Below are 17,495 nucleotides of genomic sequence, written 5' to 3'. Positions count from 1 at the left end.
TGTGGAGTGATAGTTTGAGGTTGTTGAAGAATTTGGGTTTGTGTGTGGTCGGGTGGGGGATTTTTTTCATACGATTGAGGACATAGGTCATGATTATGATCTTGAGAGTTCTCTACTTGGGTGGAAAGGTAGGAAAAGTTTTGGGTTGGTGGATTGAAGAGAGGTCCATCTTGGGGGTAGGAGTTTTCTTGCCTTGGAGGTTTTTGAAGTTGTTGGGATTGAGCTTGGGTTACAAACACTTTTTCCCTCAAAGTCAAAACTTCACCATGCTTGAGATTGAACTCTCTACAATGGGATGCATCATGATCCGTTCCACCACAACGAGCACATGAGAAATCAATGATTTGTGAAGGTTTTGAACACAAACCAACACTTGAGTTCAACTTAGAAAGAACTTCATTCAAGAGCTCAACTATGTGCTTAAATTGGCCGACTTTCTCCAACTCATAAAGATCCCTTTGCTTCCCTTGGGACCTTCTTTGGCCTCCCCAAGAATAGCTAGTAGCCACTTCTTCAATTGTAGCTTCAACTTGGCTTTGAGGGATCTTAATCAATTGGCCACCGGCACCCGCATCTAGATTGGTCCTTGACATTGGCTCTAAGCCATCATAGAAGAGTCTCATGAGCAAATTACAGTTGAATTCATGATGAGGACATGCTCTAATCAAATCCTTAAACCTTTCCCATGCTTCCCCAAGAGTTTCATCTGGTTCTTGCTCAAAGGAAGCTATCTTCCTCCTCATCTTTGCGGTTTGCTCATCGGAAAGGAACCTCTTGAGAAAGGCCTTTGCAACTTCCTTCCATGTGGTGAGAGAGTTGGGCTTCAAAAGCTTGAGCCATTTCTTTGCTCTTCCGGTGAGAGATTGCCGAAAGAGATGCATACGAATATAATCTTGGCTCACTTCATTTGTTTGCATCATTGCACACAACTCAAAGAATCGGTCCAAATGCTCAATGGGGTCTTCATTTACGCCTCCGGAAAATTGCTCAATTTGCACCATCCTAGCATATTGTGGATGGATTGTGAAATTAGTCTCGGTGGTCGGGAGAAGTATACCACTCGTGAGCTCATAGATTTCCGGGTTTCCAAACTCCCTAAAAAGAAGGTCATCCTCTTGTCTTGCCATATCTCTTTTTGAATAGAACAAAGCTAAGCACATGATTAGCAATGACAAGTAGGATTAAACAAGCAAAATAAAAGAAAGGAAAGCAAATAAAATGACTCTAACAATAGCAAAAATAGACGCTAAACAAGCCGCTTCCCTAGCAACGACGCCAAAATTTGATCAGGATTAAATAGGTCGTTAAGCTACTACCCTAACAAAATTAATCATTTATAATACCTAAACCTACACTAAACTAGTTAGCGGCAAGTAAAGGGTCGAACCACTAGGGAAGCACGCTAATTCAACATCAAATATCACTAATGCAAGAGTGAAAGGGGGATTGTTTTTGCTGGTTTTGTTGAGTAAGAATACTAAAACTACAAATAAACAAGAAGATGATAATTAAATTCAATAGAAAATGACGCTAGGGATACGGGGGTATCCAATATGATTAGAAAGAGGAGAATAATGGTGATTATCATGAAACATATGCCAAAGAACACAAGATTCTACCTAAACAATTCATTCTCATGCAATAGTCTAGGCAAATCAATGAAAGAGGTCTACACTAATAAGGATCGTTCTCATGCATCCTATTAGTTACAATCAAATCAAGAGAATAAAGAAGCACAATCCATAAAAATTCCACTTTAATAACTCATTCTCATGCAATCATTAAAAAAGAGGTGATCCTAATCTAGTTCAAATCAATTTCATGCATTTAAACTAGAAAACATCAAATAGAGTGCCACAATAATCCCAAGCTAATAAAAATCATGTCTTTCATCAATGTATGGCATAAGTTCAATCCAACCATCATCATTCATCCAATATCAAATCATATCTTCCACCCCCTTCCCCTAGCCAAAAGTTTAGCCTAGAGAAGGGAGATTAAACACAAAATCAAAACTAGAAATAAACTCAAGAAACTCAAAACAAAACATGATTAAAATCAATGAAATCAATCACAACTAGATGAACTAATAAGATTAACAAGAATAAACAACAATAAAACAAATAAATAAAACTAAAGGAAAGGAGAAGTGATTACTAAAAAAAGGATTAATGAAAGATGAAAACTTGAATTCTTGCTTGGTTGAAACTTAAACTTGAGCAAAATTGAATCTTGGAAGAAAATTGAGCAATGATCTATTTTTCTCTCTCTAAAAATTATCTAATCTAACCCTAAGAGAGAGAAGCTCTCTCTAAAACTAGAAAGAAGATCTAAAAATATCAAGTTCTCCCGTACAAAAACAAGGCTCGCAAATATAAAGGAAGTCGCAAAAAAACGCTGAACAGGGCTCGTTGTGCGCCCGTAGAGTGGGCTGTGCGCCCGCGCATTCGTGGGTTGCGCGGCTTGCTGGTTGGGTGTGTGCGCCCGTGCTGCTGGCTGCGCGCCCGCACAAGGCACCTGTGCGCCCGCGCATTAGTTTGTGCGCCCGCGCACAAGTCGCGCGCAGGTCTCGCAAAACTTTGTGCCTCGATTATGCAATTTTGCCTCTTTTGTGCGGGTTCTGATAGGGCTGCGCGCCCGCACACATCAGCCGCGCGCCCGTGCACATTGTGCGCACCCTTGCACCTTGTTTTCTTCGATTTTTCTCTCATGCTTACTTGGCTTATTCTATGCAATCCAAGACTTTAAATACCTAAGCACAAACACCAAGGGAAGCAATAAGGTATAGGGAACGGTGCAAACACGCAATGAAGGCAAGCATTCAAGAATTTACGCGATTTCATTAAAAACACATCGAGACTTGTATGCACGCATTATTTGAACAAACAACTACAAAACACCAACAAAACGACTACAAAACACCCTAAGACAAGCTAAAACAAGGCATAAACACTATCCTAGGAGTGACATAAATGTCACTCATCAAATAGAGTAGCTTTTAATTCCTTTTTCTAAATTTTCTTGCTTTATTTTCATATAATCTTTCTTTTTTTTCTTTTATTTTACTTCTTTATAACTCATTTTTGTTTTTCGTTTACTTTTATGAGTTTTTCATGTTTTTTGTTCTTAATTAGCTGTTTTAGTTTAGTTTATATTCATTTTGTTTTTTTTTTTGATGGAATTCTATTCATTTTGCTTTCTCCCTTACATTTACTTAAATTTTTGTAGGTGAATTTTCAAAGTTTTTTTTGTTGTGCTCTCACGGTTGCGCACTCATTAATTCTAGGTCATGAACACGCAAATATTTTAAGATCTAGGTCTGCCCTCCTCGCGGGCATCATCGCGAGAGCATCGACGATAGGGATGCGCGAGAGCGCTAGGAGATAAACTTTGCACAAGGGTGTACGAGCAAGCAAGAAGAGCCGCGCACGTTGCAACACCACAACAGGGGTGCGCACGCGTAGGCCCCCCCTTATGCATGTGCGTACACGGGCCTGTGTGCCGTGCGCATGGCCTCCCTTCGAACCCTTACGGTTGTTTTTTTATATATAGCGCTTGACTTTTACTTTGTTCGGGGGATGACGATTTCACATGTACTTGAGACTTATTTCCAGATTTAGTAGAGAAAGAAAGTAGAGAGAGAAACTTTAGATTACTTGTTTTGTACTACAAATTACTTCTTAGAGCTTGGATTTCATCTACAATCAATGAAAATTTGTGAGAATTTCTTTCTTTGAATTTACTTTTGTTTGATCTTTCCTTCAATTGTTGAACATTTGATTTGATTGTTGATCTTTGGTTTGAAAATTTGGTAAATTCGATTTTCTCTTTGATTAAGGTTAAAATTATGATGTTTGTGATTCAATTTACTTTGTTTTTCAATTCCATTATGATTTGTGAATAGATTAGTAGCTACGGAGAAGGGGAAGCATGCTTGATTGATGAATTTTTCTAGTTGATGATTCTTGGTTGATTGAATTGTTGCAATTAAATTGGTTGACATTATTGTGCATGTGATTATTTTGATTAGGAGTGATAAACTTAGATGATTAATCTAGATTGCATAGAAAATTTAAATGACATGAACCCTTGATTTGAGAATTGCTTTAATTGGTTGAATTTGACTGTGATTTTCCTTACTAGTCATTCTTAGTGAACCATAGCTTGACTTACAGGAGATAGCTTTTGAATTCTATTAATTGAAACTATTGTTTGTCCTTTGCAACATTTGAATCAATTGTGTTATTCATCGATTATCATGATCATTGAGCTTGCATGTGGAACCTTTATCCCTAGTGTTTAGCATCTTGATTTTCTTGACTTAGTTAGTTGATTGAAATCTTAGTTACAACTCAATGCACCTCTCATTCTTTGATGTAGCTTGAGCATAGGCTAAAACACACTAGTAGTGATGAGTGTCATTTATGGCACTCATTTAGTTCTTTTTAAGGTGAATTTCATGTTATTCTATAGCTCTTTTACTTAGCTTTTCCTTAATTTTACTCTTTTTTTCTTTTCGTTTGCATTTTCTTAGTTGGATTTCTTTCTTTATGCATTTCTTAGTTTATTTCATTATTTTCTCTTTTATTTGCTTGTTTTCCTTTATTTTTCAGGTTAAGGTCGTTATCCAAGTTTCCCGAGGCCTCTTCCGAAGTTTGGCATTGATTAGGATGTCTAATGTTCTCCATTTGAAGCTCAAGTATGGAGAAGTACAAGTTCCTATTGTCCTTAAGCAGTGCATTCAAGTTGTGGGGGCATGATTTCTCGTGTTGAACCCACAAATAGGGAGTTTAGAAGCTGCAAGGTCCGGTTTTTTTCAAGAGCATTAAGTGGAGCGCACGAGGAGCATCGGCATGATAGGGAAGAGGGATGCCCTGTTCCCAGGCGCGGGCGCGCGGGGCTGTAGCTCGGCCGCGTGGCCTGGTGGTGCGGGCGCACCTGTATGGGTCTCGGTTCCGTTCCCAAATTTACGCGGCCGCGATCTCCCTTATACTTGGTCGCGCCTGTATGGGTTTATTTGGGGACGATCTAACTAATTTCTCTTAGTTAGTTTTACTATATATAGATTTTCTTTCTACTTTTAGAGAGAGTTTAATTTTTCATAATTTATAATAGAGATAAGTTAGATTTTTAAAAAGAGAAACTCTAGTTTGTAGAGAGAGAAGTTCTTGATTGATGATTGAAGATTAAAGATTGATGATTCCAAGTGTTTTCTCCATTGAATTGAAGCAAGGTTGTAAGGATTTCTTTACTTTAATGCAACCTTAGTTTTGATCTCAATTTCTTTATTAATTGTTCAAGTTGATTTATTTTTTAATTGGTTTATTCTTGATTAATATGATGATGATAAATTTGTTGTTTAGTTTAGTTTTGATATTGATTTCCATGAATAGTGAGTAGTTTTCTTGCTAGGGAAATGGTGAAGCGTATATGAGTAATGGATTTATGCTAATTGGGGGAAATTGATGGAGTTGATGTTGTGATTAAATTGGTTGATTGATTATGTGCATGTGTGTGTTTAATTTAGGAGTGATTAACCTAGTTACTCACACTAGATTGCATTGTAAGTTCACATTGATAAGGAAAATTGATTTGTGGCTTACATTTGTCGATTGAGTAGGTTTGCAAGTTTCCTAGCTAGAGTCTCTCGTAGTTGACGCTAGTTTAACCTCTAGGAGATTAGCCTACCATACTCTCTTGATAGCTTAATTGATTTTCCTTCGCAACACTCGACTTAGTCATCTCCAATACCAATTAGTTGAATTAATTACGAGTTTATGTGGATCCATACCCTAGTGCTTGATAAATTTGATTTTATTTCGATTGTTTGACTGGTATAATAGACACACCTCACTTTAATGCTTCGAAATAGTTTAGCTTTGACAATAGCATTCATCTCCTCTTCCTAGTGGTTCGACCCTCGACTTACTCAGTGCTTGGTATTGGGGTGTGTTAAGAGATTACAAATTTTGTTTTGACCTAGGGTAGATTAGTTTTCAACGAACTAGTCTCCGCCCTAGATAAAAATTGGCGTCGTTGCCGGGGAATGGCGTGTGTGCTCCAGGTGTATACAAGTATGAGAGCAGGATTGATCCATTATTAATCCCGGATAGTGACTTTGAAATCAAACCGGTAATGATAACTTTGATTGAAAGGCGGTAACATAGTGGAGGAGTGAATGAGAGCCCCCTAAATCATCTTATGGAATTTGAGAAATATTACAACACAATTAAGGTTAACGGAATTGCTCAAGAATTCATAAGGCTTAAGCTATTTCCTTTCTCTCTAAATGAAAGAGCTCAAGAATGGCTAGACAAGGGAGTGAAGCCTAATTCTTTGAGAACTTGGAATGGAGTCACCAAGGAATTATTTTCCCGTTTCTTCCCTCAAAAGAAAATGGCGGAGGCAAGAGCTTTGATTCAAGGTTTCAAGCAAAAATCTAGTGAAATCTTTTATGAAGCATGGGAGAGATACAAAGAGTATCAACGTGAGTGTCCTCACCATGGGATCCCCACTTACCTAATCATTCGAATTTTTTATGGCGGTTTGATTCCATAAGGGAGGGAAAGATGCCGGAGCCAGAGGCCCAATCATGAATAAGACCGAGGAAGAGGTTGTAGGTATCATTGAGGATGTAGTTAGAAACAACATGGAATGGAAAGATGGTGAGAAGGAGTCGATAAACAAAGTAGTACAATGGGATGCTCAATGGAACAACTCAATGCTATCAACAATTTTGGATTTAGTAAAGGAGGTAGTTTCTATCAAGTATAATCTCGAGAGCGCGACCTCACAAGCACCAATTCTTCCCTCCCAAATTAAGGGGAGAGGTACTTCTTCTTCCTCTAACTCTCTTCCTTCTTCTTGTTGCATGATTAGAGAATGTTGGTTTTGTGATTTGTGTGGAATGAATGACCATGATGCTTCTTTTTGCCCTAATGTTCCTTGTAATGAATATGTTGGAAGTAGGAATTATCACAACCAAATGAACTATGATAATTATAACCAAAATGGCGGTTATAGAAACCATGTAATCCAAGGGAATTGTGGTAGCTATAACAACCATAGTTATAATGGTCAAAGTCATGGGCAAGGATATGGGGACTATAACCAAGGTTATGGTTAGTTATAATGGTCAAAGTCATGGCCAAGGATATGGGGACTATAACCAAGGTTATGGTAACCATAATCACGATAGTGGCCAAAATCAATGTAGAGGTAATTGGAACAATCAAAGTAAGGGAAATTTCCAATCGAATGTTCAAAGAGTTGCCCCACTTGGTTTTTTTTCCGAATACCCAAGAGCATAGTGATAATTTGTATGATCAATCATTTTCCTCTAGGAGTTTCTTGGAAGGTGTCATAGAGAAGCAAGCCAAATTGTTGGACATCTACATGAACCTAAGCAATAAGAAATTCAATGACATGTTAACTTACCATAAGCGGTTGGAGACCATAATTTCTCAATTGGCTAGTGAGTTTAAGGAATTTACAAATCTTTCTTATTTGACTTCACCAAGCTTAGATCCTAAGAGCCCTATGAATGCGATTGTGACTAGAAGTGGTAGGGTCCTTAAGAGTGAAATCTCTAAGAAGAGTGATGCTAAAGATAGTCCTAGCAATGGTCAAATTGAGAATGTGGGAGATCAGAATGAATACTCTAGTTGAGGAAGTCAATAAGGAACAAGTTGAGAAGGTGAAAGAGAGAGAAGGAGAAGTTTACAAGCCTAAGCTCCCTTACCACCAAAAGTTTAATAGGCACAAGTTCGACGAACAATTTGGGAAATTTATAGAGATGCTTAGACAATTTCATCTTACTATTCCTTTTACCGATGTGATAGAACAAATGCCAATTTATGCAAAGTTCCTTAAGGAGATTTTGAGTAGAAAAAGAACATGTGATGTGGCGGAAACGATTAACTTGACTAAGAATTATAGTGCAATATTAATGAACAAAATCCCACCCAAGTTGAATGATCCTAAAATTTTTTTTATCCCTTGTGCTATTTATAAAATTCAAATTGATAATGCCTTGTGTGACTTAGGAGCTAGTTTTAGCATAATGACATACTCAGTATATCTAAGACTACAGAAGGGAAAACTTTTACCTACCAACATTACCTTGCAATTAGGCGATAGATCAATTAGGATCCCAAGGGGCAAGGTAGAGGATGTTCCCTTAAGGGTAGGAAAGTTCATCATTCTGGTAAATTTTGTAGTCCTTGACATAGATGAGGATTCTACAATTCCTATTATTCTTGGTAGACCATTTCTTGCTACTTCGGGTGCTTTAATTGATGTCAAAAGTGCTAAGATCTCACTTAAATTGGAGATGAGGGAGTTGAATTTTATTTGAATGAAACCATGAAATATCCTTCTCCATCTCTTGAGATTTGCATGAGAGTAGAAATTTTAGATAATCTTGTACATTCAACGCATGAGCACTTGCTCACAACTAATGATCCTCTTGAGTGTGTTTTGTTGAACAAGGAAAACATAGGTACTCCTAGCAAGGATATGGCTTTGTATGAAAATTTGTTAGATGGGAGTGTTGAAGGAAGTGATGAGAAAATTTCCATGAAAATTTCAAGCCCAGAGGCTTTGCAAGCGGCTTTGACCAAGGAAGGTAAAGGTGTTCCTATGGTAGAGCTCAAACCTTTACCATCACACCTTAGGTATGAATTCTTAGGCCCAAATTCTACTTACCCCATGATTGTTAGCGAATCTTTGAGTGAAAGCCAAGCTCAAGCGTTATGCGGTGTTTTGAGAAAGCACCGTGCTTTGGGTTATACTATTGATGACCTCAAAGGTATAAGCCCCGCTTTATGTACGCACCACATAACCCTTGAGGAGGGTGCCCTTCCTTCTATTGAACGACAACGGAAATTACATCCCTAAATGGGGGAGGTAGTGAAGAAAGAGATTACTAAGCTTTTAGATGCGGAAATCATATTCCCCATCTCAAGCTCTAGATGGGTCTCACCCGTTCATGTCGTTCCAAAGAAGGGAGGCATGACCTTCGTCAAGAATGAAAAAGGTGATCTTATTCCAACAAGGACGATCACCTGTAGACTATAGACGTCTAAACACATCCCACAACCTTCCTTTCATTGATCAAATGCGTGAAAGACTAACGAGGCACAAGTACTATTGTTTCCTTCATGGTTACTGGGGATTTTTCCAAATTCCTATTCATCCCAATGACCAAGAGAAAACTACTTTTACTTGTCCCTATGGTACCTTTTCCTATATGAGAATGTAATTCGGCCATTGCAATGCTCCCGCCACTTTCCAACGATGTATGATGAGTATCTTTGGAGATAAGTTGGAGGAGGAGATGGAGGTGTTTATAAATGATTTTTCCGTAAGTGGAGTTTCCTTTGAAGCATGCCTCGAAAATCTTGAAAAGTGTTTGGTAAGATGTGAGAAAGTGAACTTGGTGTTAAATTGGGAAAAATGCCATTTCATAGTTGAATAAGGAACATTCCTTGGGCACAAAATTTCCCACACGGGCATAGAGGTTGACAAGGCGAAGATTGAGGTTATCGAAAAGTTGCCACCACCGGTTAACGTGAAAGGTGTGAGATCATTTTTGGGCCATGCCGGGTTCTATAGAAAATTCATAAATGATTTTTCACTCATTGCAAAGCCCCTCAATGGTCTTCTTCAAAATGATGCCAAGTTTGTATTTGATGACAAGTGTTTGGAGGCATTCAATAAGTTGAAGAAAGCTCTAATCTCCACTCCAATTGTTCAAGCTCTAAGATGGGATTTGCCATTTCAGTTGATGTGTGATGCAAGTGATACAACTATTGGAGGAGTTTTAGGTCAAAGATTTGATAAGAAACTTCATGTGATTTATTATATGTTCAAGACTCTAAATGGAGCTCAACAGAATTACACTACAATGGAGAAAGAGTTCTTGGCTATTTTTCATTCCTTGTAAATATTTCGTTGCTATTTTTTAGGGTACAAAATAATTGTGTTCACCGATCATGCGGCCCTAAAATATCTTTTTGGGAAGAAGGAATCAAAGCCAAGACTAATTCGTTGGGTGTTAGAGCTTCAAAGTTTTGACCTTGAGATTAGAGATAAGAAAGGAGCGACGAATGTAGTAGCGGATAATCTATCTAGACTTGAGGATTTTCATGTGAAAGATGATGGGTGTCCCATTGAATATATAATGTTATATGATTCTTTGTATGCTATAGATGTGAAGGAACTCCCATGGTTTGCCGATTTGGTGAATTATCTTGCTTGTGGGGAGTTTCCTCCTTCATTTTCTAAGAATCGAAGAAAGAAGCTTAAAAGGGAGGCTAGGCATTATTTTTGGGTTGAACCGATTTTGTATAAAAGGGGTGTTGCTGGGTTGTTTAGGAGATGTGTTCCAAATGAGGAGTTACCTAGTGTATTGAAGATGTGCCACTCGGATCCGAGTGGGGGTAACATGTGTGTCTCAAAAACGGCTTCGAAGGTTCTCCAATGCGGATTATGGAGGCCAAATCTCTTCAAGAATGTTTGGGAGTTTGTCAAGAGTTGTGACCGATGCCAAAGGACCGGAAACATTTCAAAGAGAAACGAAATGCCCAAACAACCCATTCTATAGTTTGAAATATTTTATGTATGGGGAATAGACTTCATGGGTCCTTTTCCTACTTTATATGGGAATCAATATATCCTTGTTGCCGTGGATTATGTGTCAAAATGGGTGGGAGCTATTGCTTCACCTACAAATGACCATAAAGTAGCAATGAAGATGTTCAAGAAGATAATTTTCCCACGGTTTGGCATCCCAAAGGCGGTTATTAGTGATAATGGACCTCATTTTGTGCATAGTGCCTTCCGCAAGATGTTAAAGAAGCATGGAGTTAATCAACGTTTCGGGCTCCCTTATCACCCTCAAACTAGTGGGAAAGTCAAAGTGTCTAACCGTCAAATCAAATTGATTCTTAAGAAGACGGTCGCAAGAAATAGGAAGGATTGGTCAGATAAGCTAGATGATGCCTTGTGGGCATATAGAACGGCTTTTAAAACTCCTATTGGCACTACTCCTTACCGCTTGGTTTATGAGAAGTCTTGTAATCTTCCGGTCAAACTTTAGCATCGTACTCATTGGGCAATCAAAAAAATCAATTTCGATTTGGCAAGTGTAGGTGAGAAACATTGGCTTGATCTCCATGAGTTGGAAGTGCTTCGATTGGATGCATATGATTGTGCAAGCATGTACAAGACTCGCACTAAGGAAGTGTATGATAAACTTATTGAGAAGAAGGAGTTCAATGTTGGTGACAAGGTCCTCCTTTACAATTCTAGGATGAGATTATTTCCTGGGAAGCTAATATCTCGTTGGAGTTGTCCTTTTGTTGGTCAAGATTTATCAAGAACTTTCAAAGTCAATGGTCATAGGCTCTAGTGCTACCATGATGGAGTTTTTGTGGGGGTTATTTATATTATGACTCTCTATAATCCACCTTGAAGGGTGGAGAACGTCAAGCTAATGACATTAAACAAGCACTTCGGAGGCAACCTGAGTTTCTAACCATTTTCGCTATTTTCCTTGATTTTTGTTTTTTTTTTGTTGTTTCTACTCTTATTTGATTTCTTTTCTTGATTGTGTTTTTAGGTGGTTTTGATTGGATTTCCAACAATTTTGGTGCCTATTTTGAAGAGAGAGTGCTCAAGTTGATGAATTGGAAGTATGATTAAAAAAATTGAAGTTTGGTGGGTTCATGAAAATCTAATGTTGAACCCGCATTCTTGGGGTTTAGAAACTACTTGCCTCAACCTTCATCATGATCATTTCCCTTGTACTCACCGATGTGCTCACGAGAAGGGATTCAGAAGATCGCATACCCTATGGTGCGGTCGCGCACCCCTTCTGTTGCTCCTTAAACGCACCGACCTTCTCTCATTTTCTCTCTCTTGTTTTCATTTCATATTTACTTGGTTTTTGTTCAAGCATCATCACCATTTTCCTTCATTATTTTACTACTGAAATTTCATTATTTTTTACTTCATCGAGTTGCTTATTACTCTTAATCCCCGCTCAAACACTTTCATTGTGATTTTCTCTTTCCTAAAGTTGGGATTTTTGGGTACCCTTTGGTTTGAGGTTTGTTGCTTGCAATTTGGCATAATTGTGTTTGTTAGTGCTTTGTGTTCCATTTCTTTGTAAACACTCATCAATCTAAGGTATGATTTCTTCATTTCTATTGATACTTATGATAAATTTTCTACCTTGGTTGTTCATGAGTGTTTAAATTGATTTTGATATAGCCTCGTTATTGTATCCATATTGCTTACTATCTCCTTCATTTGTTGTGTAATGATGAAATTTTGGTGATTGTATGAACTTGTGTTCGATGATTTTACTTGACCATACTATAATTTTGGCACCACCTTTGCTGAATTTATAGTTTGATTATTATATTTATATGAAAATGTTAATGTGTACAGTTTGTTTTTTTGTGATGGTTTAGAGTGTTGTTTCTCATGATGCATAATTGTGGCTCATGGTCCTTACTCACTAGAGCATTTTTCAATTATATGTGTAAAATGGTTCCTCTCCGTCGAGCTAACAGGGCTAGATGCTCTACCTATAGGGAGGTGGTTCCTCCTCCTTCCCACATCACAAAGACTTATGGAATTGAGTTCACAAAGGAAGAGCATTGGGAAAGATTTGCCAAGCTTTCAACTCGGACTCTTTTTTCTACTGGATTTATGATTTGTCGGCAACTACTTCGTTGGGTATCGATGATGATGTGAGATTTTTGGCTTGAAACTTTGGGTTAGAGGAATTCTTAAGCCTTCATGCTCCCACCTACTCCCAAATTACTTTCGAATTCCCCTCTTCACTTGAGGTCTTTGAGGAGGATTTGGAAGGTGAAACTTCTCGAAGAATTTCTTCTCAAGTTTTCAACAATGATCATTCAGTGCCTCTTTCCTATTTTAATGAGTTTTTCAAGTTTCCAACTCTAAGTGAGGATGTCCCACTTGTGTATCCGGCATTAGAGGATTTGCAACATGATAACAATTATTGTGAGTTAAAGTGGTGGAGGCATATTTCTACCGAGGACTCATATAGTCCTTAATATTCAAAAGCGGCGTCAATTATTCATGCCGCCTTGAGGTATATTAGCCGACTTCTTACAAATGATTTCTTCTTCAAGGAGTCCCTTGGTGCTATTGTCGAGAGGAGTTGAGTTGGTTATGGCTAGCGGATAAGCCATTTGAACAGGGGGCAACGATCATTGACTTCGCTTCGCATTTGCTTGACCGTTTCATTGATATAAGAGATGGTTTCTTTCTCTCAGGAAGTATCCAATTAGGGGGTATGATTACCATTTTGATTCTTTCTCTCAATAAGAAGTAAGAAGCAATGCTCAAGTCACTTATCCCAATCCATGATAAAAGGGAGAAAGCTCCTTACCACTTCTTAAGCATCTATGCCATGAAAAATCAACGTTTTCTGGAGCGCACCACTAAAGAAAACTTGTTCATTTGGAAGGTTACAAGGACTACGGATTGGTGCCCCATCCCTCACTCTGAGGCTATGATTATATGTGTGGGCACCCCTCTTCCATGGAAACCTAACAAGGTGCCGATTGATCAAGCCCTCAAGAGAGCTCCGTTGCCTAACCTCCGGCATAATCCTTATCTTCCTCTTGATCCCTCTTTATCCCAGGGAGGTAAATCTTCTCGGGGAGGTACATCCTTGACTCCTCCCTCTTCTTCTACTATTTGTACTATTGACTTGTCTGTTTTGCATGCGAAAATTGATTCCATAGCGAATGTTCTAAATTGTTCACCTTTGGGGTACGATTTTGTATTAGGCTATGAATTCCATGCTAGGCAAGTATATTATTTTCATGTCATAAGGGGGGATATTCAACCATATGTTAACTACCCGTAACTACTCGTCCAAAAGGGAACCATACCTCAGTGGGAGCCGTATGATGGGACCGTCGGCCCTAGGTTGTGTTATCCTTATTAGGAGGGGCCTAATGTAACTCCTCATGCCATTAGGGGGATCTCCTCGACCTCTTACGATTATAAGAGGTCGGGAGGGTGTGAATTTACTTACGATCCGAAAAACCCTAACCTTTTTCCCTCACCTGAGACTTTTGGCCATTGGGGGTTATCGGGTGAGCCGGTCCTTGATGATTGGTCCTACCTTTTTGCTAGGGATATAGCCGAGAGGGCAAGGAGGTTAAAGGGTAAGGGCCCTATGCTCATGGATGATGTTTCTAGCCATGTTTCTTCTATTGTTGGTGAGGGGAGTACTCATTCTACCCCTTACCATAGTGCCGAGTAATACCGTATTAGATACCCTCCCTTTTATGCTTGTGTGTTTTTCTTTTGTTTCTTTGCCAACTTGTTGCTTGGTTTTAGCTTGGGGGGGGGGGAGAGCTCATTTTTAGCTAGGGGGAATATTCTTATGTCTGCTGCGCTTCTTTTGTCTCCCCCTTGCTTTAATGGTTCACTTTTGCTTTATCTCACACCTAGTGTTTTTCTCTGCTGATGATTTATGCTGTTGTCTGTTCCCTACGATAGTATTCTGCTGATGCTTCTTGGTATTGTTATCTTTCTGATGGTTTCTACTGCTGATGATATATTGATGATCTAGTTCTTAATTTATGTCTTCTTGACGTTTGATTGCTCACTAATTGGTAGATTTTTCTCTCTGCTCTATGATTCTTGGTCTCTGCTTCTCTGATTATTTCTTTCACCTATGATGTTGTTTGATTTTGTATGGAAGTTACTAACAATTTTGTTTCTGTATATAGCTTAATTTTTTCTCTCTTGGTATGTTATCCTTGCATTTGCTCTTGGAGTATCCTGACGGTTTGCGTTTGCTTTCTTTCTTACTCTTTCGCATTGCTTGGAATACTCGATGAGATCTTTCTTTTTCTTTTCTCCCTTTATCTTTCTTGATTGCATAGTTTAGGATTAGTTTTAGGAATAGTTGAATGGTTTGAGGATGGATGCTATTAACATCTAGAGTGTTCAGGATCATTGGCGATGTTGTCATTTGATCACTTGTTTGTTGATTGGGAATAACATGTTCGACTTGCATATTCGTTCCACACTTTATTTTCCTACTTTTCTTTTATCTATGTTTTTCTTTTTCTCCTTTCTTATCTTTTATTTTTTCTTTCTTCCTGTTTTTTGTTTTTGGTATGTTTTGAGGCTTTATTTGTCACTTTTTGTTTTCCTTTTGAATTGGACTATATACAACCGATTTTTGCTTTTGAATTTACATCTTCCTAAATGGTATGAGTATGCACGGTTTGAGAATATGTTTGGTTGACTCTAGGATAGGTGTATGCTAAGGTAGCATGTTTTGGAACTAGGAGGATCATTAAACTGGATTCTACTTGTTTGTGGCATGTTGGTAGTTACTTCCTATATATGGTCGATTAGACACCTATACTGAGTTTTTGCTAAATCCATGTGAGGTTCAATAATTTTTCAAGCCTTCTACATATTTTGCATGAACGACATGGATCCTTGACTATTGTGGACCTAATCTTGAATCTTGACTCATAATTCTCAAACACAAGACCGAATCATCTAGGGATTACAAAGGCATCTTTCGGGGTGGTAATTTTTCTTTTCTTAGAAAATTTTCTTCTTTTAGTTCATTTGGTTTTCATTTGCCTTCTTGCTAACCATTTGAGCCCTTTCTCTTCTTTTCAAGCCACATCTTTAGAACTTTGAGCCATTTGTTTCTTTTTGTTCCATTTTTGGTTTTTGTGAAGAAAATGGCCATGTTTTTGGAGTTTGTGGTATATAAGTATGGATATTGGTTCCTTTTGTATGAAAGATTGTGTTTAGTGTATATTTGTGTGAAAATGGCAAATGATTAATTGTAAAAGCCATCCGAAGTAAAAAAGGCAATGACTTAATAAATGATTAATTGTAAAAGTCGTCCGAAGTTAAAAAGGCATGGACAATTACTTTGAAAGAAATGAAAAAAAAAAAAAAAAAAAAAAGAAAGTTGAAAATGAGAAAAATCCAAAAATATTTTGATGTTACTCTTTTCCTCTTCAAGCATTGAGGACAATGCTTCCTTTTATCTTGGGGGAGAAGCGTTTTACGCTTTTTGTATATATGCTATTGGATATAGCTTTAAATAAGCTTGGGGGTGTTAGTTTGTTTTTGTTTGGTGACTTCTCGGTTTTGGTATCGAGTTTGGGCCAATATTTGCTTCATCACTTAGGAATACCGCCAAATTCTAAATTTTAAGCCTACCCTCAACCTTTTGTCCTTGCATTACAACCTTTGGGAAAGTCCTTTTGACCAAGAGGTTGAGTCACATATCGAGGGAGGGCATTATGAGTTAAAGCCTAAGGAGAGGGGATTCTTAGTCAAGACGTCGTCTAGCCCAAAAATGTATTCTTTTCCGGCTCCTTCGAGAAGCTATTGAGATGCTCATTAGAGGGAGATTTGAGATTATAGGGAGAAAGCGGTAAGATCGAACGGGATGAAGGTGAATTGTGATAACTAGTTCTCTAATCCTAACATACTCTATGTTTCAATCAACCACGGATATTTTGAAACGTGCATGCCCCTATTTACTTTTGAAAGATGTTTATTCATTTGAAATGTGGTCATTTTGTAATGTCCAATTCGTAAAGGTTTCAATTTTGTTTTTCTTTCTTTTACTTTCCTTTTTGTGGTTAATTTGCCTCATGTATGTTGGTGGAGAGTTATATGTTAAGCTCTTAGGAAACCTTTACAAGACCTCACTCGTCCTCATAGGAAACTTTGAGGTTTAAAGGGCTTGTTGTAGCTAAAAACAACCGTGATTCCAACGTTAGTGAGTCTTAGTGTATATTCTCGTCTTATGTCTTTCTTTTTCTTTTTTAATAAGTCTTTCATCCTTATTCTTTCTTGCTTTGTTTTGCTTGAGGACGAGAAAAATTTTAGCTTGGGGGAATTTGATGAGTGTCATTTATGGCACTCATTTTGTTCTTTTTAGAGTGAATTTCATGTTATTATATAGCTCTTTTACTTAGCTTTTCCTTAATTTTACTCTTTATTTCTTTTAGTTTGAATTTTCTTAGTTGGATTTCTTTCTTTATGCATTTCTTTGTTTATTTCGATATTTTCTCTTTTATTTTTTTGTTTTCCTTTATTTTTCAGGTTAAGGTCGTTATCCAAGTTTCCCGAGGCCTCTTCCCAAGTTTGGCATTGATTAGGATGTCTAATGTTCTCCATTTGAAGCTCAAGCATGGAGAAGTGCAAGTTCCTAAGTCCTTAAAGTGTGCATTCAAGCTGTGAGGGCATGATTTCTCGTGTTTGACCCACAAATATGGAGTTTAGAAACTGCTAAATCCCGTGTTTATCAAGAGCATTAAGTGGAGCGCACGAGGAGCATCGGCATGATACTGAAGAGGGCTTCCCTGTTCCCAGGCGTGGGCGCGCGCGCCTGTGGCTCGACCGCATGGGCGTGCCTGTATGGGTCTGTGTTTCATACCTAGATTTGCGTG

The 17,495-nt window shown here is 38.1% G+C and overlaps 2 non-coding genes across 2 annotated transcripts; one reads left to right on the top strand and one right to left on the bottom strand.

Moving 5' to 3' along the window:
• The first annotated feature begins 639 nt into the window (after positions 1-639).
• LOC145625675 (small nucleolar RNA R71) lies at positions 640-746 on the top strand. The gene has a single exon (XR_014110584.1). It is a non-coding gene; the product is annotated as a small nucleolar RNA R71 (small nucleolar RNA).
• A 5,657-nt stretch (positions 747-6,403) lies between these two features.
• On the bottom strand, positions 6,404-6,509 carry LOC145625699 (small nucleolar RNA R71). The gene has a single exon (XR_014110607.1). It is a non-coding gene; the product is annotated as a small nucleolar RNA R71 (small nucleolar RNA).
• Between the last annotated feature and the right edge of the window lie 10,986 nt (positions 6,510-17,495).

Source organism: Chenopodium album, chromosome 3, assembly GCF_948465745.1.
Source record: "Chenopodium album chromosome 3, dcCheAlbu1.1, whole genome shotgun sequence".
Taxonomy (NCBI): Eukaryota; Viridiplantae; Streptophyta; class Magnoliopsida; order Caryophyllales; family Amaranthaceae; genus Chenopodium; species Chenopodium album.
The sequence above is the reverse complement of the archived record's forward strand: the minus strand, read 5'-3'. Positions and strand labels throughout refer to the sequence as shown.